Source organism: Cryptomeria japonica, chromosome 8 (genome assembly GCF_030272615.1).
Source record: "Cryptomeria japonica chromosome 8, Sugi_1.0, whole genome shotgun sequence".
Classification (NCBI taxonomy): domain Eukaryota; kingdom Viridiplantae; phylum Streptophyta; class Pinopsida; order Cupressales; family Cupressaceae; genus Cryptomeria; species Cryptomeria japonica.
Genome location: NC_081412.1, coordinates 421,833,030 through 421,859,087, shown reverse-complemented (window position 1 = coordinate 421,859,087; position 26,058 = coordinate 421,833,030). Strand labels below are relative to the sequence as shown.

The 26,058-nt window shown below is 38.3% G+C and overlaps 1 pseudogene; it reads left to right on the top strand.

Annotated features, from left to right (window-relative positions):
* LOC131075626 (uncharacterized) overlaps positions 1 to 26,058 on the top strand; it is a 50,460-nt pseudogene that overhangs the window by 22,113 nt on the left and 2,289 nt on the right.

Here is a 26,058-nt window from a genome sequence, read left to right as displayed (position 1 = left end):
CAAAAGCCCCTAAATTGGAGAGAAAGGCTAAGATGTGGGCATCATCCTGGAAGACTTGGAAATGTTTGATATTGTCAGGTACAACAGGTGCAGAGATTAATTCCACCGAGAACTTCTTTAAAGGGGATTGGCTTACTAGTTCTAATGTACTGGCAACTATGGCCAGCCCATCAGGTATTTCGTTGACTTTCCTAGATACCAGTTGAATATTGAAAGCATCAAAATATTCAATTAGATCCCACACTCTATTCCGATATGCTGCTAACCTTTTGTCATGGCATGCATATTAGCTTCACACTTGTTTAACCACTAACTCAGAATCTCCTTGCACCTTAAAACACTTTTCCCCTTTCTTATGAGTGAAAAGTAATCCTCTAATTAAGGCTTCATACTTCATCATGTTATTAGTACAAGGGAATTGGAGTTGGTAAGAAGCTAAAAGGGTTTTCTTTTTTGTGTTGGTTAACTCTATGCCTGCTCCACTGCCTTGCTTGGATCTTGACCCATCAAAATTTAAAAACCATATTCATCTTTTGGTCTCTTCATATTTTTCACCTTTGGGTCAATGATTAGGTTAGCATTCAGAGAGGATTGCTGCTTCTCAAGCTTGAGACCTTGTGATAATTGAGATTGTTCAATTTTGGGTTGGATAAACACTTCAGTAGTGTTAAGAACAACCTGTTTTGGTTGAGGTTGAAGTTTGGATTGTGTTTCTTCCTTCTTAGGCTCTAGAGGAATATCCTCCTCTTCATTTTGAACAATCTTGACTGCAAGAATCTTCTGGCTATATTCTTTGGGTAAGGTAGTCTTGTCTATAGGGTCAATTGTCTAGGGCTCTAATCTTTCACAAGTTAGACCTTGAACTTCCTCCATATTGGTGGTATGATTATCCACTTTGTATGGAACCAGATACATGGGATACAAGAGACTTTCGAGTGCTCCTCATGGTGTATCTGACACCACTTCGAAAGCAGCAACTCTTGTATCTTCATAGTATTTCCCAATAAACACATTCCTTGCTATACTAGTGTAGCGAACTCTTTGAACTTCCTTCTATATGCGGTCTTGTCAGCTTGAAATAGTTGAAGAGGAGCTAGTGTAGAGAAAGTAAGAATCTCATTGACCTTATAAACTCCTGGGCTTACTTCAACAAACACCACTTCATTGAGAGCACCATAATCCATGACTAATTTCTTCAACTTAGGCTCACTATCAATTCAGATCTGGTTGCTTACCCCTTCCATGGCAGCCATAAGTACGTAAAACAAGTTGAGAAATATCCTCCCAATGTCTTGGACCAATCCCTACTGAGGAGCATCCCATATACTTTCTAGAATATCCACCACTTGAATGTAAATATAGCGAGATATTTGAGGATCAATGCCTAACTGGATGTATACATCTTTCAATTCTCCAATGACGTTAATCTCTGTTTTGTCTAGTTGCACTACCTTAATATTTGCATGTACAGGTTGAAGTCTGAGTTGTTGGCATATCTTCAAACTCAGTAAAAATGATGGATTTTCTATTGCATCACTACTGATGTTAGCGTTGACTTCATTAAAGTCTGCCATCTTAACCTAATTGCTCTGTGATTCTAATATTTCCAACTTTCTAAGGAGAGCCCTCTTCTATCTAGGGCAATATCTCAATACTTCCATTAAAGATATAGTGGTGGCAGTCCTTTCCATCTCCTTAGTAATGTCAAATGATCCTTTCAGAACATAATCTTGCCCCTAAGCTTGTCTAGGGCATGTTCCTTGGAAAGCTTGAGGAGGATGAGGGTTTTTGCTTGCATTAGCATCAGGAGGTACAAACCTGCCCGTCGGGGGAGGTGGCTCTGTTAATGGAGCCTTACCTTGACTCCTAAGATTGCAATTGTTCCTGGTCTGAAAGGCCCGATCATCATATACACATGGTTCACCTTTAGCTTCATCCTGAAATTCTTTACACAAGAAAGTATTGACCAACATGACAGTATTAATTTTATCAGGTTCATCATTGGAACAATCTTTGGGCTAAGAGTCAGCTTGAGCAATTCTTATGATTTTCTCGAACTAAGCACAATTAACCTCAGAATGGGCAGCTGTGTCATGCAACCTGCACCAATTTGTTAGCAAATTTATATCAACAAGGTTAACACTTTATGTGTGGTTTGGGTTATCTCGTGCATCAGGGTGATCATGGTTCAGCCCATTGTTATTCAGACCCATATTCCACTACCTATTATAAGGTTTATTATTGTACCTTTGATTTTGGTTTTGGTTATTGTAGTTCCTCTAATTATTATATGGTTGGGATTGATTATACCTTCCTGGAGGATTCATCTTTAGTTGGCTCAAGTCTGAAGTAACCTGTGAGATCATTTTCTTTAAGGCTTCTACTTCAGCGGATATATGGGATCCTTGATTCTCAGGTGTCGTAGTTGGAGGTTGTTTTGCTGGATTAATATTGTCAAATTGTTGATTTCCAACTTGCACTTGACCAACATATTGTGTTTGAGTGGGGGCGATATTGGTACCATTTTGCCAAGTCGACGCTTGAGCAACAAACTGTTGATTCACCTAAGGTTGGGGTGCATAGATTCGCACGGGGTTCATCATTGGGGAACCTATAGGTCGAGACAAGGGTACATCTGGGAGTTGATTGTAGTTTCCTTGATTCACCTTTGTAGGTAAATTATATTCGATCCCTCTCAGGGTTTGATTTAGCTCATGATTCATGTTAATTGCTAATGTGAAGACTTTTGCCAAGGTGTCCCTTTGATCTTGAGGAACACTCTTCTTAATAAACATAGCAGTCCAAGGGTCAATAGCTCTTAGATATGAGTCGATGGCTATGTTAGGCGCTACTTGGTAAGGGGCTTGTAGCCTCTTGAATGCCCTTTGGAAGCTAGTATTAAAAGTCATTAATGGCTCATTTGGCAATTTCTTAAGAGAAGCGAACTGATGGTATAGTGTCTCGAGGTCTACGTACACTCAGAATTGATCAATGAAGGCCTTTTTCAAGAGGTCCCAACCTGTGATGGAGTTAGTTGGTAAGGTTAAGTACCAATTGTATTCATTATCCCCAAGTGAATATGGGAAGATTCTACATACTACATCTTAGTGTTCAATATGATTACAAACAACCACATCTTTGAATGCTTCAATATGTTCATCAGCCATTCGTCCCCCTCAATAGTAAAATTTGCTGCAAAATTTATCTGGGTTTCTAGGTAGGTCATGTATACCTCCTAGTATGGTTCCTAATGGTGTGGTTTCTTGGTTGAAGTAGGCCATCAAAGGTGGTGATGTTGGACGTTGAGTCACAAAAGGTGCAGCGATAGGTTGAGGACTAGAAATCAGTTGATCTCCTACGTTGGGTATGGATGACTGTACTGGTGAGGATGTTGAGGGTTGTTTCTTAGCTTTTTTCTTCTTCCTCCTAGTGGTAGGCCCTAATTCAACTAAGTTGGATGGTGAAGAACCACTCCTAAGGGCTCGGTGGAATCTCTCGGGAGAGAAAGATGATATACGATCCAACTTAGTACCTCAATTTTTTGGTTGAGGAGGTGGTTGTGGATTTTGTCATGGGTTCACCTGAGGATTGAGTTGTCATTGTGCCTCTTCTTCTATACATATAGCCTTTTGTGTCTCATTGTCTAAGACTTTTCGTGTTTGTAACCAATCATTGTAATTCCTTGTATTATCCTAAGCAAAGTTGTATAGTTGGATAAGAATGTCGTCTTGCTCGTTGTTGAGGTTAGGTTGTGTAAAGGGAATCAATGTGTCTCCTGAGAGTACCATATGCGGTTCACCAATGAGGGGATTAGTCTTGGCCCTCCTTCTAGCACTAGCATCTATTGATGGGTGTTTTGACACACTCACCAACAATCAGGTAGTTTATGCAAACATTCACTGCCTCTCCTGAAAAGTAACGAGTCCAGAAGAACTCACTACTCCAAGGTCTCTATAGTCAGGTCTTGATGGTGATGGGCACATCAATGGTTGATGTGGTTATACCTATAAAGGGGCTTGCTGGTTAGAACTAAATCTCGTTGGTTATGGATAACTACACTTCCTCTCTTTTTGTATTTTTATGGTTTAAGATTCTCTAGGAAATAAAATGCGTAGCCTAAAGGGGAACAAGAAAATAACAATAAAAACCAATATAATGACAACTTAATGAACTACTCAATTAGTTCCCTACAATCCAAGCAATTATCAAATATTATCCAAGTTAGCATTCAACAACGGACCTCCAGAAAACCTGCAAAATCATCAACAATATGGCCTACCACAATAGTTCTCATACACCACTGACATGTGCAATATGATTCATAGAGTGATAGAAAAAAAATATTAAACCATGTTGCTAACTCAAAATAATAGACATTACCAGATTACACAAAACAATTTGGTAGAATATAAACATAAATTAGGCAATCTACAAGCTGCTTTTCATATTAATCTCCATGAATGTATAACAAAAATAACTCAAACTTCTTAATCAATCTGCAAAATATTCTAAAATCTCTAAGTAGACCACAAATCATCAATTTGGGACCCTTACAAATGAATCCAACTTCTCAATTTATAGAAGTTCTTTATCCTACTATCTAGGAAATAACTCTATTCTAATTTAAGAACTGATCCTAGGAGTCACAGTTAACTTGCTTTTTAACCTTTGGTGGTTCCTCAATGATTACTTGTTGTAGAGTGACCTTTGGGAGTTTTGCTTTTCTCTTTTTCTTTCTGAAGGTAAACTCTAGCCATTGTGGTATATCTACATCTTTATCACCCTAATGTGATACTATATTTGCAATTATGACATGAATCTCTTACTGCTCTTCTGCTTCCATTTGCCCAGGGTCTTGAGGTGGTATAACTTGACGAGCTAAATTGTCTTGGAGAGCTTGTTGTTTGTGCAACTCTTCTAGTTTTCTACTGACCTCCTCATTGAACGCCATTTCTTTCTCACCTGCCTCTGTTTGTCCTTTCCTAGTAGCTATATCTTTGAAGAGGTCTTCTTGATCTTAAGTGGTTAGGATCAGTCTTTCATTTAATATATCTTCGGTCTCATCCCCCTCTTGCTCACCTTCCAATGGTCGTTGTTGCTCAAGATCCTCTTCTTCCTGATTGAAATCAGACTCGATGTTTCTTACTTTTATTCCTTCAGTTTTAGATGTGAATCCTTGCACTACGGATATATTGAACAGTGGTGCCTGGAGTATTTGTGGCATCTGTTGAAGGTGACTGAGCGGGTATCTCCTCAGTAGCTTCTACATTCTCTTCTTGTTCTTGAGTACCCTCTCCTTTAGTGCTCCCTATAGCCGTCCTAGGTGGAAGAACTTTGGCTAGTGGTACCATTCCTAATCCATCAATCACTCCTAGGTCTTCAGCCTTTTTCAACAGTTTGGACTCCCTCATCTTCTCTTGGAGTTTCTTTAGTAAATCCTCAGTGTTTTCTTGAGGCTTTTTTTCTTCACCCAGGTCGGTGGATGTGTTTTGCCTCAAGGCTAATCTTGTCTTTCGAGCATACTCCTTATGGCCCCTCGACTGAGGTACCCCTGAGGTGGATTCCTTTTGTTTTGTCTTCAAGACACTGGGCCTTACCCTTTGGCATAACCATTGCTTGGTCCCATCGATGACTACTTGGGAGACCTTTTCCATATTAGTGTCTTCGCTTGCAGACCATTTTACTAGGGAAAGGGGTCTCTTATCTATCCCTGATTCCCTTTAAACTAGATCAAGTAACTCTCCATCGTCCCTTAGGTCTTTATGGAGGTTATTATTGATACCAAAATCTCTCATTTTTGGGACAGATAACCTATTATAGTTCTTTTCCCTAACTTCAAAACTATCTTGCAAGTTGGCCCAAAAGTCTTCCAAGCTGGGCCTGTGCCCCTCGTATTCCTTAGGCATAGCCTGCTTAAGTTTCCTGTAGGGATTATAGAACTCCCTAGCATGGTCATACTCCTTTAAGTTCAAATCTTGGAGCTCTTGTTTTGCTAACTTTGCCACTTGTATTTTAGAGCATGCAAAGTATCCAATAGATATCGAGAAATTGATACCTATTTTATGTTTTGAGGACAACAGTGACTGGAGACCCACCAACTGCCTCACATACTCCAGCAAGATTATCCTATCATTACAGTACCAGGGTAGGTGCATTGGGTTACCTGTGAAGCCACTAACCCGGATGTAAGTAGAGCGTGGGTTTTGGATAAACCAACATGCCCACTCTCGGATGATAGCCATGGCCTCTGGGCTAATCCGATATCCCACATCTCTTATCAATTTGATTATTATCGAAAAAATGAAAGCATCATTCACTGTCTTGAAGTGAGTCTTGGCATTGGCTAGAGTGAGTTGAGGATAATACCCCCATATCTTCTTCTGTCCTTCCTCCTCTCCCAATTGACCTTCTACTCGCAACCTTGGAAATTTTCCAGCCCTAGCAGCTACCCAGATGACATATGAAGTGAAAAAGAAATTTTGGGTATGATGGACTTCCTTCATCTATTTGCAGATATTGTCGAAGAGGATCTGCAGCCAGTCAAAGTATTGTTTCCCTATTAAAATGGTGGTCATGAATCAGAACATCCACAGATGAAAATGCTTGCAATCTGGCTTGCCAAAGGCCCTGCTAAGCATAATGATTAAATATCTTTGAGGCTCTTTGAAGTTTTCCTTCAGGATCTTCATGGCCTTGAGACCTATCTTTCTTTCTTCTCCTAGTGAGTTTGTATTCATGTGCCTCTTACTTGTTGATTTCTTGTCATTCCATGCCTTCAAGGGCTCTTCTTTGGTCAACCAAAATATTTCCTCTTTGATTGGGATTCTAAAGAAGAATCCAAGCATATCTGTAGACAAGTCTATGAGTGTCTTTCCTTGTGCATCTGTGCACTTTCTAGTTTCTAGGTTATAGAATGGGGCAATGGCCATCATGAACTCTGGTGCTTGTACTGACTGTGGGAAAACAGTGGCTTCAACTAGGCCTAACCTCTTGATTCTTTGATGGAGGGCCTCCAGACTAGGTTTGTCCAACTGAGTCTTAATATCCTCAATTTCTATGTGGCCTATTTTAGTATCTATGACCCATCTGACTGAATCTTCCAACTTTGAAATGTATACATGTCCCTGATACTGATACTTCATGGTGGCTGGGAGTCTATCAATTTATTTGCCTCTTTTGCTAGAGTATGATACCATCTAACCACTCGAACCTGCAAGTAAAACACAAATCTTTAGTCTTCAATATTAGGCATAAAATTTGATTTATTTAAGGACTTTGGGGTCCCAAGGTCTCGGGCTAGGCAAAAGTGGAGAAGACTCAGAAATATGGGGTTTCAGGGTTTCGAGGTTAGGTGTATGCAAAACGGTAATCCCAAAACTCCAGGGTTCTGTGGTTCCAGGCTAATGGAATGGGGCCACTCAGAACTCCGGGGATCTAGGGTTCTAGGCTCATGGAATGGGGCCACCCGGAACTCCGGGGATCTGGGGTTCCGGGCTCATGGAATGGGGCCACCCAGAACTTCGGTGATCCAATGTTCTGGTCTCAAAACTAGGGCATGCAACAAAAATGAAGCCACATGAAAATGAAAGAAAAACAAATAAAAATGAAAGGAAATAAAATCTAACCTAGAAATCACAACAAGGGCAAGAAAAATTCACCAACCTGGTGAATCGAAATGCCCGAAAACACCAATGAAAGCTCGGAGGTCTGAAAGTTCACAACTTGGAGCTAAGGAGGAGGAGCTCTAAATGCAGAAAGTGAATTTTTTAAAAGTCCATCATCTTATTTATAGCTCCCCGAACCCATCCATACAAAAGCCCTATACACAACCTCGGGACTTCGAGGTCCCGAGATTCTGAGTTCAAAAGAAAACACCCTACCCCGGAACTCCGGGGGTCCGGGGTTCTGAAGCAGTCAAGAAAAAGACAACCTCAGGACTCCGGGACTCTGGAATACTAAGGTCAAAAACAAAATGACCTCAGGATTCTAGGACTCTGAAACATCGAGGTCAAAAACAAAAGGACCTTGGGACTCCAAAGTTTGAAGGTAAAAACCAAAAAAAGACCTCGGGACTCTGGGGTTTCGGAGTCCCGAGGTAAAAACCAAAAAAGGGACCTCGGGACTCTGGCACTCCGGAGTTTTAAGGTAAAAACCAAAAGGACCCAAAAAAAGAAAAAGGGGGCCCACATTTCGACTCAAGGAGACTAATGGAGAAATAGATATGCTAGGCATAACAAGTGGTTTGGATTACTTGGCATTAGTCATTGGCAGTTAGGTCATTCCCTCTCACTTGGCCTTATGGGCTTCTTGGGAGGCAAGCCTACTAAGGGTTTTATCCTATTGAAAAATTGACAGAAAGCATAAAATGTGGGTCTGGATTTTTGGTCACCCAATTAAGGGGAGAGTATATTCCTATCACCTTGAAAACATGGAAAACAAGAGTTCTTTTTATCCCTTCATTGCAAAATTTTCTAAACTATTTGGAGATGTTGCTCCAAAACAACATGGTGTTAATTTTGGCCAACAAAGAAATGCTGAGATAAATAAAAGCAGGTTTGTTTTTGTTCTTTTTAAAGAGCACCAAAGTAAGTGTTAGCTAAACTAGGTCCAACTATCCTTGCAAAAACTCATGAAAGTGTTAGCACATTATGCGCTCACAAGCCTAATTCTTCTTTTCTGGTTACAGAATTGACTTCACAGTCTATTGGAACAGATTATTATAATAAAAAATAATCGAGAACAAACATAAAATAAATCCTTTGTTAGCCTCTAACAAATGTGAATCAGGATCTGTACAAATATGAATTACAATCTGCACAAATGCGAATAACTGTGTAGACAAATGTGAATTTTTTTCTACACAAATTTTGTCTGTGCAAATGCAAATTGCCCTCTGCACAAATGGGAGTTAAGTATATAGAAATAAAAGATAGAAGATATAATTAATCAATTATGAAATAAGATGGATCCATTATCATATTTGCCATGTGTAGTATCAAAAATGTTATCCCTTGTAATTAATGTGACAAATGTTGTTTTCCTCCATGTCATCGGAGGTCAGAATCCACCATCATGTCCTTTTGTCCACTCAAACCATCCATGTCAACTCTCGCCAAAGAATTACCAAATTCGCCAACCTATCACCTTCGGGGACATAAGCACATTGCAAAGACATCTGCGCGGCGCGCTAGCATCCCACGAATCTGACAGTCCACAGGTGGCTGTTTAAGCATTACACTCATGCCCAAAAGAAATCCTAACACCTTTGCATGCACCCACCGATGTCCAAATTCCTTTCTGGCTCTATATCTCTCACTTGGGAAGCATTTGGGAGGATCTTTTGGCAATTTGGTTAATTATTTTTGCAAGTTGAGCTCTTGGAGAGAACTTGAAGCCATTCCACCAATGTTGCAACACTACCAAGCATTTCAAGTACACCATTCCAAGCACTTCCAAGCATTCCAATATCCATTCATGATAGGGTAGTTATCTTAATACTCTCTCTTGTATATTTATCAACTTTATTTCCAATTTCACGTTACATTGTTATTCTCTTTATCATTTATCTTTTCCATGGATTTTTTGGGTTGTTCATGGAGGTGGAAACACCAAAACGGGGGTCTAACTTAGGTAGGCTCTAGAACACAATACCAACATTTTCCCTTCTTTCTTATGTGTAGGTTCACGGAGGTGAGAGAATCATTATTTAGCAAGAGGCTTCAATCATGGACCGATTATGAGTGTTTTCATCCTTCTCCTTTCCTTTTGTTTTATTTCAATCATTTCACATCTCGCAACTTTTAGCATCCTTGATTCGCTTTCTATATTTCATTGCATTATTCTCATGTTCAAAACTTCCCATACCTACTTTGTACTTCATTTGTACAGGACGACAACGCACCGCATTGGTGTCCCATCCTTGCGTGCTCATCCTCGGGACAGGGGCTTGACAGAATCATGGGTAATTATCCTAGTTTATTATTTTATCCTCCGGCTCATCTTAACGCCAATTTGTAGAGGTAATCGAAAGAACAATTTGTCCTCGAGGATCCATCATCTTTGAGGTGGCAAATTTTTTCCATTACATTTTGGTGAACTCGACGTGAAATAGGATTATCTTTGCATTAATTGCTTTCTACTTCATCTAAGTGCATTTAGTCTTTTAAATTGTCAAATGTTTAAAAAATCCGAAAACAATCTAAAGAAAAAAGAAGAAGAGAAAAACCAAAAACAAATTTCCATTTGCATTTAGTCTAAATTTATGTATTTTTTCGTTTATCATTGAAAATAAAATTTAGTATCTGGTGTCCCTGTAGTGTGGTCCTGAACGTCATGTAGCTTGTTTATGAGCTTTATGACTCAGACTGCAATAGGAGTCATAGTTAAGAGGTTGTCTAGGTGGAGTTTTCCCTCTGATCGCTACAGTCCTCCTCTACCCGATGCCATGCAAGGTGAGAAGTCATCCGATCCCAATGAGTTCTTGATCTCTCATAGTTTGAAATCTATTATGACTGGGGGGCCTTCTCCTTCTAATTGACAACCTAACTCTCCTAGGAATTCTACCTTTTCTTCCCCTCATGTGGTCGATCACAATTCCGCAATCACTATAGACTTTGAGAAGATTAATATGTTGGAGTAGAATCTAAGAGACTTTGAGTATTTCTTAAACAAAGAGAATGTCCTCCCTAGGCAAGAATGTCATGAGTACCTTGAGAGACATGTTAATCTACAACAAGAGAGGCCTGGAGATCTTGAGGACCTTGTCCATGATTGTTAAAAGCCATGTACCCCTAGAAGATGCACCTCCTATGGACAATCAATATGACCCTTTTAGTTCCCAGGTTAGTGTTAGCATTCCAAGCCTTGGCGCACACATGGTAGACTCCACCATACCTAGTGTTTGTGCTTCACTCACTCCCTTGGGTTACATAGGCATGGCTAGTAGTTTGGCCTTTGTCGCTGCTCAGGTTTTAGTAATCAGAACTAGTACTACATTTTTCGGTAGCAATGGTCCTTCTAAAGATTTTGTTGGAGGTGGCAGTGGATCTGGCCCACCTCCACCTCTTTTGCCTTCTAATCCTATCTTGAATACAATCTTACAAAACATGGGGTAGTTGCAGTGCAGTTGATGAACTTAGTCTCTGCCTCTGGTCAATCATTTGTGCTTGCATGTTATAGGAAGAGTCCCCTTGACATTAGCATCCTGAATACTATCCTTCCAACTTCTACTGAGTCCCTAAAGTTTGATAGGTTCAATGGTGATGGGGATCCAAACGTGCATATAGATTCCTTCATGACTATGTGTAGTGACTACCATAGTCTATATTTCTTGTTGTTGAAACTGTTCTCGCGTTCCCTCAAGGGGACAATGTTCTAGAATGATATAGCTCCTTACTTGACCACTCCATTTGTACCTTTTATCAACTCATTGATCTTTTTCTTAAATTCTTTCAGGTGAACATTGGTAGCAGGGTCACTATCCTTGACCTTGTTCATTGTAAACAGAAGCCCAATGAAAAGTTCACTGATTTTATTTCAAGATATTAAGCTATCTTGACCAAGATCCCCTTTGCCTTGCTAGATAGTGATCTGTAGAGGATGTTTACCGGCAATCTGCAATCGATATTGATGGAGAAACTATCTCTTAACCAATATCAGAACTTTGCTAACATGTGCTCTTCTCTCACTGATTACCAACACACTGTGTCATAGTTCAGAGATACTTCTTTGAGCCCTCGAGGTGGGTCCTTTGCAGGAAGGACCATAGATGGGTCCCAAAAGAATAAGGTTGTTGATAATGTTGTGGTTGTTTCTTTGATGGATTCTATGCAAGCCCCACAACAAAATAGAGTATTCACTAAGTTGAATGACTCATACTTGAGCATAATGCAATGGTTGTTGAAAGACAACCTTATTACCCTTTTGAAAATAAAACTGTTGTCTGATAGTCGACCTTATCCATGTTGGTATGATGGTTCAAAGTTTTGTCATTATCATTGTGTGCCTGGTCACATCTTTGACATGTTGTCCAAGACCATATCGATAGTGGTGCAGTCAAGGTGGATGTACAAAAGGACAAATCAAACACATCTATTGATAAAACCAACAATGACCTATATATTTATACAGACCCTTTCCCTTCGCATTTGGTAAACTTTATTTCTACATCATATCCTTCTTTGGATGATGGTCCATATGTGACTATGGTCACCATCACCCACAATAGCTCACCTCCAGCCCAGAAGGGGAAGGTATCTAATTTGTCCTTGTCATTTATCCCTCTCGATGCTCTATATTACAAAGAGCTTTCTCCTCTTTACGTCCGTACCAAGCTGAATGGTCAAACTGTCATAGGTGTGATGGTTGACCCATCTAGCAGAGTTGATGTTATCACAAAGGAGACTCTCTTTGTGAATGACTGGCATAGACCAGTGTATGATGAATGCCACAACACTTTGAGGATGCATGATGGGTTCTATAGCTACCTTTTGGGTAGTATCACCTTGATGATCCTTGTAGGGCCTAAGGCGGTGTCCTCTATATTCGTCATCATTCCTGAATCGAACCTCTTCTAAGTTAAGCTCGATATTCCTCAGTTGATTGCTATGGAAGCATCCCCCTTGGTTGTTCATAGATGTCTCAAGTTTCCCCATGAGGGCATGGTGCATGTCGTCCAGGACACTGGATTGATGGTATGATGAAAGAATAAGTATTCGATAGATTACTAAGCAGGGGGGTTAATCAGTAATTAGAAAAACTGATACAAACTTCGCAAACTCAAACTCAAACTCACAAAGTAAACTTATCAATTAAATACCACTGTCAAAATCAATACTCATAAGAATACCAGTTGACTGTTATAGCAACTTAATAGTAAACAACATTCAACTTGTAAACATCCAAATGCTTCACTACTTCAATGCTTCCAGTTATCATGTCTCATTGGAAATAGTTAAGTAGTTAATAAAATAAACAATAAGATCATAACCACAAAAACATTCACTACATGACACAAGTATTTATACGTAGAAAACCCAAATAAGTAAAAACCACAGTGAGATGGGACTCATAAGAAAATATTTGAACTCTTCTGAAGTTCGCCCTGTTAGGAGCCTAGCCTATTAAAGCTTTTACAAAAGTCTTGTTAAGAACTAATCCTGTTAGCAATCACCCAGTTAAGGGATTGACTACAAATGTCTTGTTAGAAGAAAATACCTTGTAAGGAGAAACCTCAGTAGAGGATTTGAGAATCCAATCTAATGGACCACCTTGTTAAAGGATTTAATAAGTAACCAAGCTTGTTAGAGCTTACCTAGTTAGGGGATTTTAATTCTGTTGTAATTGTCAGAAAACAATAGGAGTATCTTGATCTGTCTGAATAGCACTACATTTTCTTGATTAGATCCATTTAAGCTTCTATCCACCTTTACTAAAAACTACAAACTCATTCTTCAGTTAGTCAACCACACACTCAACTGATTTCTGCCAACTCTTGCCAACACCTCACAATAACAACTTCATCGACCTTAAATACAAATCAATTAGGTTGGTAACACAACAAAAATCTAATCCTCTCATCATCGAGACTAAAAACAAGTCGTTACAAGCATGACCATTGGATTTGATAGCAATCTCTTCACATCAATCAAGAAAACCTCAATCGCTCCTTGATTACCGCTTCCTCGAGCTCAGTAACTCATCACAAGCTTTGCATTAGATGCAATACACTTTTCAACTTCATTAGACAAACAAACACACCAAAAAAATTTGAACTTGTCTTCATACAATGACCTTAGGTGTCACCATCATTACTGCTCAAATCATAAACCAACATAACCAATTCGACAACCTTAATCGGTTAGGGTTTAGCAAAAACAAGTGATAGGGTTTACCGGTTACATAACATAGAAAGGGTTTAACCTTATACACCGGTTCAACTCACAAACTTACATACCGGTTTACAATATCTTTTACAAAGTTCTTCCTACCGGTTTTAAGACAGTATTAATATTAACAACAATATCAACAATATCATTAATATCATTACCAGTTCAATTGACATCAATGATAACATAACATATCATTAATGCAATCTTCATTCAAATGCCAACAATCTCCCCCTTTGGCATTGATGGCAATACAAATATCAACACCATTGCTTGTTGTTGTGAATGTGAATAGGAATCCCGGTTTACATTACCAAGTATTCACATGCTCTCTCTGTCTTCAGTTTGTCACCAGTTCTCCTTTGCATAATCACATAATTCTTCTCCCCCTTTGACAACAATGCCAAATTTAAAGTAAAACATGTTATATCAAAATTTCACTGTGCATCAACAACATACTACAACTTGATGCTTCCCCCTATGGAATACATCCACTTCTACATCAACCCTTGTAAGATTTTACAAGTAATTTAGGGACTAATTCATGATGGTATGATGAAAGAATAAGTATCTGGTAGAATACTGAGAGGGGGGGGGGGGTGAATTGGTATATTGAAAAACTGATACGAAGTTTCCAAACTCAAACTCAGTCAAACAAAGTAAACATATCTCAGTCAAGATCAATATTCATAAGAATACTTGACATAAACCAATTTAACTGTTATGACAACTTTAACAATAAACAACTTCAATCTTGTAAACATCAACAATGATTAATCATAACTCAACCTATTCATCTCTCAATGCTTCTACATAACATGTCTTATCAGAAATTAACCACATCAATAACTAAGATCACAACCACAAAAGCATTCATCACTTGACACAAATGTTTATACGTGGAAAACCCAAATAGGTAAAAACCACAGTGAGATGAGACTCACAAGGATAGCTATCTGAATTCTTTTGAAGTTCGCCCTGTTAGGAGCTAGCTTGTTAAAGCTTTACAATAAGTCCCCTTAAGAACTAATTCCGGTTAGGAATCACCCGGTTAAGGGATTTACAAATATGCTTTGATTAAAAGCACAATACCCTATTAGGAGTAACCTCGCTGGAGGATTTAAGAATCCAAGCTAATGGATCACCTTGTTAGAGGATTTAATGAGTAACCAAGCTTGTTAGAGCTTACCCGGTTAAGAGATTTTACTTCTACTTTAATTGTTAGAAAACAACAGGTTTTCTTGATCTATCTAAGTAGCACTACATTTGCTTGACCAAATCCTTCTAAGATTCAATCTGCCTTCACTCAAAATGCAGATCCATTCACTGGTTAGGCAACTACACACTTAACAGGTTTTCATCAATCTTGCCAACAACCTTTTACAAACAACTTCATCGACCTTAAATAGAAATCAATTAGGTCAGTAACATAATAAAAAACCTAATTCTCATCATCGCTATTATAAACAAGTCGGTACAATCTTGATCGTTAGAAATCATGACAATCTCTTCACATTCTTCAAGAAAATTCCAACCACTCCATGATCAATGCTTCATCGGACTTTGTAACTCATCACACATTGTGCATTAGATGCAATCCACATTTCTCCTTCCATAGACAAAAAAAAATGCGCCAAAACAATTTGAACATATACTCATTCAATGATCACACATGTCTCCATCATTATCACTTATCAGATAATAAACCATCAAACTTTGTCGATTAGGGTTTAATAACTGATAGGGTTTACCGGTTACATTACATAGAAAGGTTTAACCCTTTACATCGATTCACACAAACTTAACATACTAGTTTACAAAATCTTCCACCAAGCTCTTCTTACTAATTACTAGTAGATATAAAAAACAACAATATCAACAATAACATGAATACTATTACCGGTTCAATTGACATCAATGACAACATATCATTAATGCAATCTTTATGCAAAATACCAACAAACTCAAAATTCCAACAATCTCCCCCTTTGATATTGATGGAAATACAAATATCAATGCCTTTGATTGCTGCTGAGATTGGTGAATAGGAATCCTGGTTTACATTACCAAGTATTCACCTTGCTCAGACTGTCTTCAGCCTGCCACTGGTTCACCTAATCAGACACATATTTTTTTTCCTCAATCACATAATTCTTCTCCCCCATCACATAATTTTTCTCCCCCTTTGACAACAATGCCAAAGTGAAAGTAAAACATGTAATTCTTCTCTCACTGTGCATCAACATCATTCTGCAACTTGATGCTCCCCCTTGTGGAATACATCCACTTCTTCATCAATCCATGTAAAATTCTACAAGTGGTTTAGGGGTTGATGCAATCAGGATCATGCTCAACTGATTTCATGAAGAGGAACAACCCCCAATTGACTTCTAAGATACTCGAAAGTGGTCTTAGGCAGAGGTTTGGTAAAGATATCTGCAAGCTGCTCCTTGGTAGTAACATGCTCCAAGATAACATCTTTACTTTAAACTTTTTCCCTCAAGAAGTGACATTTCAATTCAATGTGCTTAGTCCTTGCGTGCAAAATATGATTTTTAGAAATATTTATTGCACTTGTATGATCACAGAAAATATTTAGTGGTTCTGAGATTTCCATCTTCAAACCTTCCAAAATGTGCCTCATCCACATAGCTTGTGTGAAATTCATATAAGCTGCTACATATTCAGCTTCAATAGTAGATTGTGAATTGCAACTCTGATTTTTACTACTCCACGAGACTAGTCTTCCTCCTAGAAAGAATGCTCCACTCGTAGTACTCTTTCGGTCATCAACATTTCCTGCCCAGTCAACATCTGTGTATGCTTTCATATCAAAATTTCCACCATATGGATACCATAACCCATAGTCAACACTACCTTTTAGATATCTAAAAATTCTCTTGGTTGCCATTAGATGTTCCTCCATTGGATTCTTTTGAAATCTAGCAACAATACCAACTGCATGGGCAATATCCGGTCAACTGTGAACAACATAGTGTAATTTTCCAATCATTGACTTGTATTCCTTTTCATCTATAGACTTAGATGCATCTTCCTTGGACAATTTACAACCTGTAACCATTGGGGTTCCAACTAGTTTACAATCACTCATATCGAAAGTCTTCAAATCCTCTTTCACATACTTGGATTGAGTAATGAAAATACCAATCTTCATTTGCTATATCTGTAAGCCTATGAAATTTTTTATTTCCCCTACTAATGATATCTCAAATTCATTCTTCATTTCATCTACAAAACAATTACTCATGTCATAATTACCTCCAAATATAATGTCATCTACAAATACTTCTATTAGTCTCAACTTTTTATTTCCCTTCTATCCTTCCTGTAAGAAATAAATCAACTTTGTCTACATATGAAAAGATCAGGGAAATAGAACTCAAGAGTAACATATAACAAGGTTTAAAGACCTTCTACACTTTGAACTTATCCAAAGTTCAGGTGGGTATACCTTCTCTGAATATCTTCACACTTTAAAATTGAGATCCACAGTAAACCAGTGCTAAAAAACCTGTGGACTTCATCACCTCAATGAAACTGAAACACTAAAGGAAAAACTTGCATTCATTTTCAGTATTGATCTTCAAGAAAAGATAGAAAGAAATCCTACAATCTAATATCAGTGCCTTATCCGGGCCACAGAGTCACCTAAATCAAATAATAATTCTAAAAAATGAACACTCTCATACATCTCATCATTTCGGCTTTTATGAACCCATACATGCCTAGCATATACATAGGTCCTCTCTGACTTAACTAAAACAATTCATTAGATTCATAGCAAAAAAAAATAGACTTGCTGATAGAATTATTTCATGTATATTTAATCCCCCTCCTGAAGAGAAAATCTAGAAATAACATCTATAAGATTTCCTTACAATCCATGCTCATTCGAACAACCCTAGATTATCCAAATGAAACCAACAAACTAAAGAATGCACACTAGAAGATAAAGGAATTTTAGGCCTAAAACTTTGATCTGTATATTCATATTCATTCTTGAAAATATTACATAACTCAAAGCAATCTCCTTAAAACCAAAAAAAAGGTCCTAAATATATTTTTCTAGAGTTTCTTTACAAAATTCTTGTGATCCTTTTCTAATAGTCCTGGTATCCATTTATAACATTATGGATGCATACAAGCTTCGGAGAAACCTAAGAAAAGTTTGTTACAAATCGCAATTTTCTCCAAGAAACAATTGCAAGTCCTTTTCGGTATCAACGACCTCTTCAACTTGTTGTCCCGCTACAACATCTTCTAACTGTTTGGGAATTTCTTCTTTTTGTTCGACATATTTATCCTTCCATTCCTGGAAAATGTCATCATTCGGCCAAGAGAAGTTGCTAATCTTTTTCTTCATTCCTTCCAGCATTTTCCAAATAACCCTTAATTACTCAATTTATATTTCTATGAAACTATAATGTGATTTCACCTTTTCAATCTCTTCAATTGTCTTGACAAATAAGGATGTGTCATCAGTGTTAATGATTTCATTAACCCTTTTGGACAATTTGTGGTCCATATCTTCTAGCCATGTTTTCTCCTCTTTTAACTGAGTTGGACCAACAAAACCTCTTGGAAACATCTCATACTTGTGATCATAATATTCATTTCTATATAGTTGGGCCTTTCTTTTTACACCTGCCCTTTCCTCTAATAGTATATTCATTTCTTTTATGAATTCATTAGTGGACCTGTGATTGTCATTTGCCTCTTCATCTACATGGGATGAACACATGAGCTCTAACTCCTTACCTATAGGCATCCACTTATTAAGAATTGGTTCCAAGGTGGTTTCATCCTCTCTTAATTTGGTCAAAATATTCAGAATCCTCTTCATAGAAATGTGAATGACAGAGGGCCTAACTGAATCAACAAACTTCGAAATTGTAGCTTTTACCTTTTCCTCATATTTTCTTGCAAACAGGGCTTGAGCTTGTTTCAATTTCTCCAACTCATGTTAAAAAGTTTTAGATGACTGGAAACTAGAAGGCATTGGAGAAGAGGGATATTCTATGATAGGACTTGTAGGTGGAGGTCTTGCTAGAGAAGAAGTTATCATAAGAGTGGAGGATTCACCTTGATGGTGCTGACCTGCCAACTGACTCTGAGGTCTAGCAATAACACTGTCTCTGTTGGCTACTCCTTCTTTAGCCTCATTGTAAGCCTTTAAGATGGTTTCCAATTTTAATTGGAGATTGGCCTTTTCTTTTGCCTCTTTTTCTGCCACTGCTACATTGAACTTTGCAGTTTCCAAGACTGTACTTGCAGCTTCCACCACTCATGTATCTTGGACTCTTTTTACAATCATGCCTCCTAGGAGACTAGAATCTGATACATCTTTCCTTCTTTTATTTTCATCCTTCCTTAGTGACCACATGACTAAAGCAACATTATCTCTGTTGAAGGTCACTCCTTCCATGGGTTTAGTTTCCTTCCTGACTGCCTCCAGTACCAGAGCATCAACTATATCCCACTCAGGGAGGATCAAAACACCAGCCTTTCATACCATCTCTCTTCCCTTTTTAGGGGTAATGGTCTTGAACTATTCAATCATCTCTTGTTTCACCTCTTCCTCTACCTGAGTTACATCTTTGTGAGGCTTCTCACTCTTCCTTTGTTCACATTTGGCTTTGAATTGTTCCATGTTTTGCTTCCATACAAACTGCATGAAGGCCCCTGTTGTAACAAAGTTACTATCAGCCAGGAACTCCTCACTGGCTTGCTTGATAGTAAGGTCTAACTCTTTACCTTTGAGCTCACCATCTGTCAAGTTCATTTCAGCACTAGGTGGCTCTTCTGGCATACCCTCCGGTGTCTCCTCATATGTGTAAGAAATCTCCTCGAGACTCCCTAGCTGTAACAGTTGTTTGGCCACTGCCTGCTCATCTCCTATGTGGATGGGGGATTGAGATGGAGAATACAAAGGCTTCTTGTTTGCACTTCCTTCCCCACTCTTTTCCTTTTAGGGGTCTTGGATGTCAATGACATCCTCAATTTCTCTTTTCCCTCTTGAAGTGGAAGGCTCACCTGTCACTGGCATCATCACAGTGTATCTTGATTTCTTGTGCATTACATAATCACCAGGTGGGATAGCCTTAGCAAAGGTAGGATTAGCTAGAACCAATTTAACCCTATCATGATCATTTCTCATTATAGCCTCCCTCTTTTCTTTCAAATTTTGCATGAGGTCTTCAAAATAAAGAATAAAGAATTTGATTTTCTCCTCAAAGGGATTGAAACTAGAAAGAGGGTCATAACTACTATCAAATTGATGAATGAAGTCAAGAGCCCTTTTATATGAAACCCACTTCTCTTTCCTCAATTCTTGCTCATCCAAACTGAATTCATTCCTAATTAGATCTTCAGGGAATTGAAATTGGTGAGGCCTACCTTTACAAACTACTCTCTTCCTAAACATGCTGTTGAAAAAGTCTTCAGGATCTGCACATCTTGAAACGACAGTTGACAATCTTTATGGTTTAAAGAATCCTTCAAAATACCTCCAGCCACCTTTAGTGATCACAAAATGATGTGCCATGGTAATAGTTGGGAAAATGGTCCCTTTACCCCTATTTGTCAGCTCTGCCTCTTGTACACCTCCAATTCGCCTTAAGACTTCAGCAATCCCTATCTTTAGTGGGACTTGATAAGGCAATAAATATGGAGTGCCTCTAAAACCATATACTCTGAAAACTGTAGAAACAGGGTACAAATACATATCTCCCCAATTATGAACAATCTTGATACCTTCTGTAAACTCCTTGGGCCCGAGGAATTCCAAGAGAGCCTTAGGAATCCTAGGGTTTTCTGTGCACAAAAGAAATCTAATCTTAGATGCAAAGCATCTATCAAACTTTAGATAGCTAGCATCCTCTCTGTCCCAGGACAAAACAGTACTCCAAAGTTGAACAGGCATCTCTTCCTTATCTTTCACCTTGACCAAATCCATTTCTTTTGCAAAATAATCAGCACCCTTGAACAAAAACATGTGCATTAGAAGAGAATACCATCCAAACGGTCTATCCACCTTACCATTTTTTATCCCTACTAGCCTTGCATGAATTGCATCAGTAAGGTATGGTGCATAATCAAATGTTATTGCTAGAGAGGGGTTTAGAATTTGTGCAATCATCAACATGTAATGGGTTGGCATGTTTTTCTCATCATCTTCTCCAAAAATCTGACAAAGTGCCCAATACATACCCTTAGCTCTTAGAGTAAACGGATTCAGGGAGAAGGGTTCCATTGTACTGGGGCCTACAACTGTTAACCCTCCTATTTTAACAAAGAACTCTTTCAATGGGCCACTCCTAAGGTGATCCCTTTGTGCATCATAAACCTAGGCCAGTGATTCAAAATCAATAGGCTCTAACAAATTTGAAGCTTCACTAAGCTTAAACACACTTCTGAATTCATCATCTTTAATTTCAATTAGAGCTGATCCTTTCACATTTCTGATACATCTAGCTATAGGGTCATAATTTTGTGCAATCAAAGTCAACAAATCTACATCCATGAATACACCAGGAACTATAAGCTTCCCCACATCCAATTCCCATATGCTATTTAAAGGGGCAAGGGAATGTCTCTGACCAAAACCTACTTTGAACAATCCTAAACCTAACATCCCTTTTTGTGGATCCCTTAACCAATTGCCTTTGTCATATAGGCCATCCCTGATTCTTAAACAAGGGTTCTTTGGTACCAATTCTTTAGCCTTGGCCCTGACATTGGTAGACATAGTTAGCTATTCTAGAAAATCATCACAAATATTCCTATCTTGGTAATTTACTTTTCCTGTTAACTCCCTTCTTGGCACCATCCTGTTAATGCAACTATATCAATTGAGATTTTCACAAAACTCTAATGAAACAATTCACATAGCAACACTAATTCTCGAACTGCAATTAGCAAGGAAAACAGAAAAATCTGGTTATTTGCCTGAAGAAAATCGCTCTGCACCAGCTCCTCTACAAAAAACTTGTTGAAATGGTACCAATATTCAATTGATACGGACCTTAATATGTCAAGTTGGCATTGAATTTGGAAATTAATCCCGCATGCTTTGGCCATCACCTCAGAATTGAATTCGTAAAAATTGAGCTCAAAAACAGGCTCCAACGGACCACAAGTTCTCTGAGTTTTTCTTTGTTTTAGTTGTTTTGCCATTTCTCAGAGCTTAAAACCCTTGCACTTTTCTTTCACGAAGCAACAACGATCATTGGATCTCGAGAACCTGCACTGCTTTTACTCCTTCTGGTCTTTTTGTGTTAGTGACAGGCCCTACCTTCTTTTCACCATTTTGCGAACACTAAACCATGCACACTTTTACCCTATGAAACAACACCGGCCATTAGATCATCATTTACTTGCTTGGTCTTTACTTCCTATAGTGACCACCAGTCTTCTTAACTAACCACGCTTAACCATGATGGCTAACGGTTTTCGCCATTTCGCAAAGACTAAACTGTAGGCATCTTTGGGCTGCGAAACAATGACAACCATTGGCTCGACAATGAGATGAACACCACTTAACATGCTTTAAACCTTCCAAGTGGGTCCTTTAACTTGGAGACCACTTGCTTTATTGCATCACCGGCTAGCAAACTCCATGTGGTAGTCGACTATTTTCTCAGGAAGTTCCACCGGGTTCCATTCTGAAGCCGCCACGTGTTTTACTTCACCATTCTCAACATAACTGCCGGTTGAACAAGGTAGGCCCTCAACTACCCTTAAAGGCCACATGTATCTAACAAGTCACTAATTATTTCCATGGAACAACCCATCTATCCTTCCATGTCATCCGTCGTGTGATTGCCACATCATTTTTCTATTTTGCGAACATTAATCTAACACTTGACTTTAGGCTGCGAATCCATGACAACCTTCTGATTAAATCCTAGTTAATTGGCCTTTAAAACTTATGACCTGCCTGTCCTTTGGGCCCACTGACCCTTTCGCTATTTCGTAGAGCTTAAACCTCAGTCCACTTATCTTCGTGAAGCAGTGACAACTGTTGGATCTCGGCAACTTGCCCGGCTATTACATTTGTCATGACCACCTCACTCGGGCCCTCCACCTTTTTGCAAATTCATGAAAGGTAAACAACATGTATCTTTAGGCCGTGAATCAACGCGAGTCGTTGATCTTTTCTAAGCTAATCATCCTTTAACCAATTACCTTACACACCTTTGGGACTCACCAAGTCTTTTGCTACTTCGCAAAGGGTAAATCACGTGCACTTTGGGCTAGCGAATCAACGTGAGCCATTGGATTTAAAACAAGATGCAACCCTTTAATTTGATGGTCAATCCATTTGGTCGGGCCCACCTAACCTTTTCCCTATTTCGCGAACATTAACCTGCTAGCATCTCTACCTAGCGAAACAACGACAACCGTAGGATTAGCAATGAGTTGCACACTTATTAAGGAGCCCGACAAACATTAGAACAAGACATAGGTGAAGGCGTAAAGTTTGAAAATATTTGAAAGACTGCCTAGGGAAAACCTATGGGGGAACACTTTTAACAATAAACCGACCCTTCTTTAAGTGAAAAAAGTAAGACAGAAATAGAACATAAGGTTTTTTCAAACATAGGAACGGTTAGAATTTCAAAAACCTTAAACCCTCATTTGACCCAAGAAACTCAAAGGTAACAAGGCCAATCTAAACACATTTTTTGCAGACTTCTAGCCAAATATGAGACAAGAATACCCAATTTTTTAAATAGTGATAACAACTTCACTGGCCAGTATTTCATCTCCTTCAAACTTGAGATAAATGTTGTTGACATCATTGGTTCTAGCAAAGCCTATCTTCATCAAATGAGTATGAAGTCGTTCATACCATGCTCTGGGTGCCACTAATACATTTGGACTAGATTTTTGACTGAGGTTTCTAATGGCGAAGGTATATTGTGGCCAAATTTGATTTTTTTTTTTAAAATGGCCGAATTTTGTAATTCTGACGACAATTTTCCATTCGGTTTCAACGAAGAAGACACTAGCAATGAAATTTATTTTTTTTCAAAAAAGTGCTCGAGTTCATCATAATTCCGATGACAATGACCATTACTTAAAAAAGAAGAAGAGGGCAATTCATTTGTGCATTGCAATCCCACATAGGCGTTCGTGGTGACTTCAACTCCCAACAACATCAAACCTGCATCGAAGGCATTTGTGGCATTGCTTGCAATCCTGCGCAGGAGGTAGATTTTTCACCTTAATTTCATGTTGCAATAAATATACCATTCAAGAGATTCCTTTTTTGTGCAAATTTCCCTAGTTTTTAATGCAAATTGGTCAGTCTCGTATTCATATTGATTATCCAATCTTAGGCCGGATGGCTTCTAGTCAAAGGTGTGGTTCCCTGAATGTGTAATACGTTGTAGGAATCCACTCCTTGTAAAACCATAGACCTATGATTGAGGAGTGAGCGTTCAATTTTGTCACAACAATCCCTTCCTCTCGTATACACGTGTGTTGATTGTTCACATGAGATCACATCTCTTTGCGGCATCGTATCAAACAATTCACGAGACTTGTCCATGTTTCCACATTTTTCATACATGTCAAGCAGGGCATCTTCAAGTACAACACCTAACAAAATTCCTCTATCCATTATGCTTTGATGGATATCCATACCCTGCTCCAAAGCTCCCATTTTTGCACAGGCAGTGAGGATGCTGGCAAAGGTTGTGGAATTTGGCTTTATACCTGCCAATTTCATTTTCTTGAAAGTGTCTAAAGCCTTTTTGACAAATCCATTTTGTGCATATCTAGCAATCATTGAAGTCCACGAGACAACATTTCTTTCAAGCATTCTATCAAATAGTTCAAGTGCCTTGTCTATGCTTCCACATTTTGCATACATGTCTACCAGGGTAGTTGCAACTAGAACATTTGACAAAATTCCTCTATCCTTTATGCTTCAATGAATGTACATACCCTGTTCCAAATCTCCCATATTGGCATAGGCAAGGAGGACAGTAGCAATGGTCATGGAATTTGGCTTTACACCTACCGATTGCATTTTCTTGAAAGTTTCTAAAGCCTTCTCAACAAATCCATTTTGTGCATATCCAGCAATCATTGCAGTCCAGGAAACAACATTTCTTTGAGGCAATCTGTCAAATAGTTCTCATGCCTTGTCTATGCTTCCACATTTTGCATACATGTCTAACAGAGTAGTTGTAACTACATCTGACAAAATTCCTCTATCTTTTATGCTCTGATGGATGTCCATACCCTATTCCAAAGCTCCCATTTTGGCATAGGCTGGGAGTATGATGGCAAACGTAACTAAAGAAATGCAATGATCAGCTCCAAAGACATCAAACCACTACTAACAAAACCGAGAGTCAAAAATATGACAGGGAATAGTGTGAGCTGTCCTGAAATAAAATATTTTATTTTCAATTTTAACTAAAACATAATTACTCAACCATTTATTAATGTTATTAATAAATATTTAATTTATGAAAGAGATAAATGGTTGGACACAAGTACATGAGTTACTAAATGCACACAAATAAGTGAATTTGATATTCAAAACTATCTACAATGAATTCAATTCTTGTCCATTAGTCATTTATGTTTGCAATAAGCATCTTTCTTTGTTTTCCTTAATCTTTATTCATAGTTATGTGCATATTTCACATTCTATAATTAGGATATCAATTGCTATGGATGAACACTAGCATGATGTCTATGTTGTGGTATAGATGCATGGAAACATAATTATGGGATTGTTATATTATAGAGATCATAAATCTAGAGATCATAAACACAATAGAGATACCGATGGAGACTTAATTGGATGTAGCATGTCGCACCAAAGTTGTTAGAGTATGCTAAGCTAGTACATAATGTTTCCTAAAGCCACATTAGTATTTTACCTAGATCATTATCTACCAAAACTAACTATAGTAATCCTTTTGAGGATTCATTTCATGGTGCTAGATCTTCATTTAGTTCCACTTCTTGTTGGAGAAAAGAACAGTTATTTCTTGAGGTAGATGAATATCCCATCAACAAAGGACAAGACCCTTTTTAGAATATAAAAAATTATACTCCAACAAAAGATCATGGGGGTTTCACTAGAGATATTGAATACGAGATAGACTTCTACTGCTGCATTAAAAGC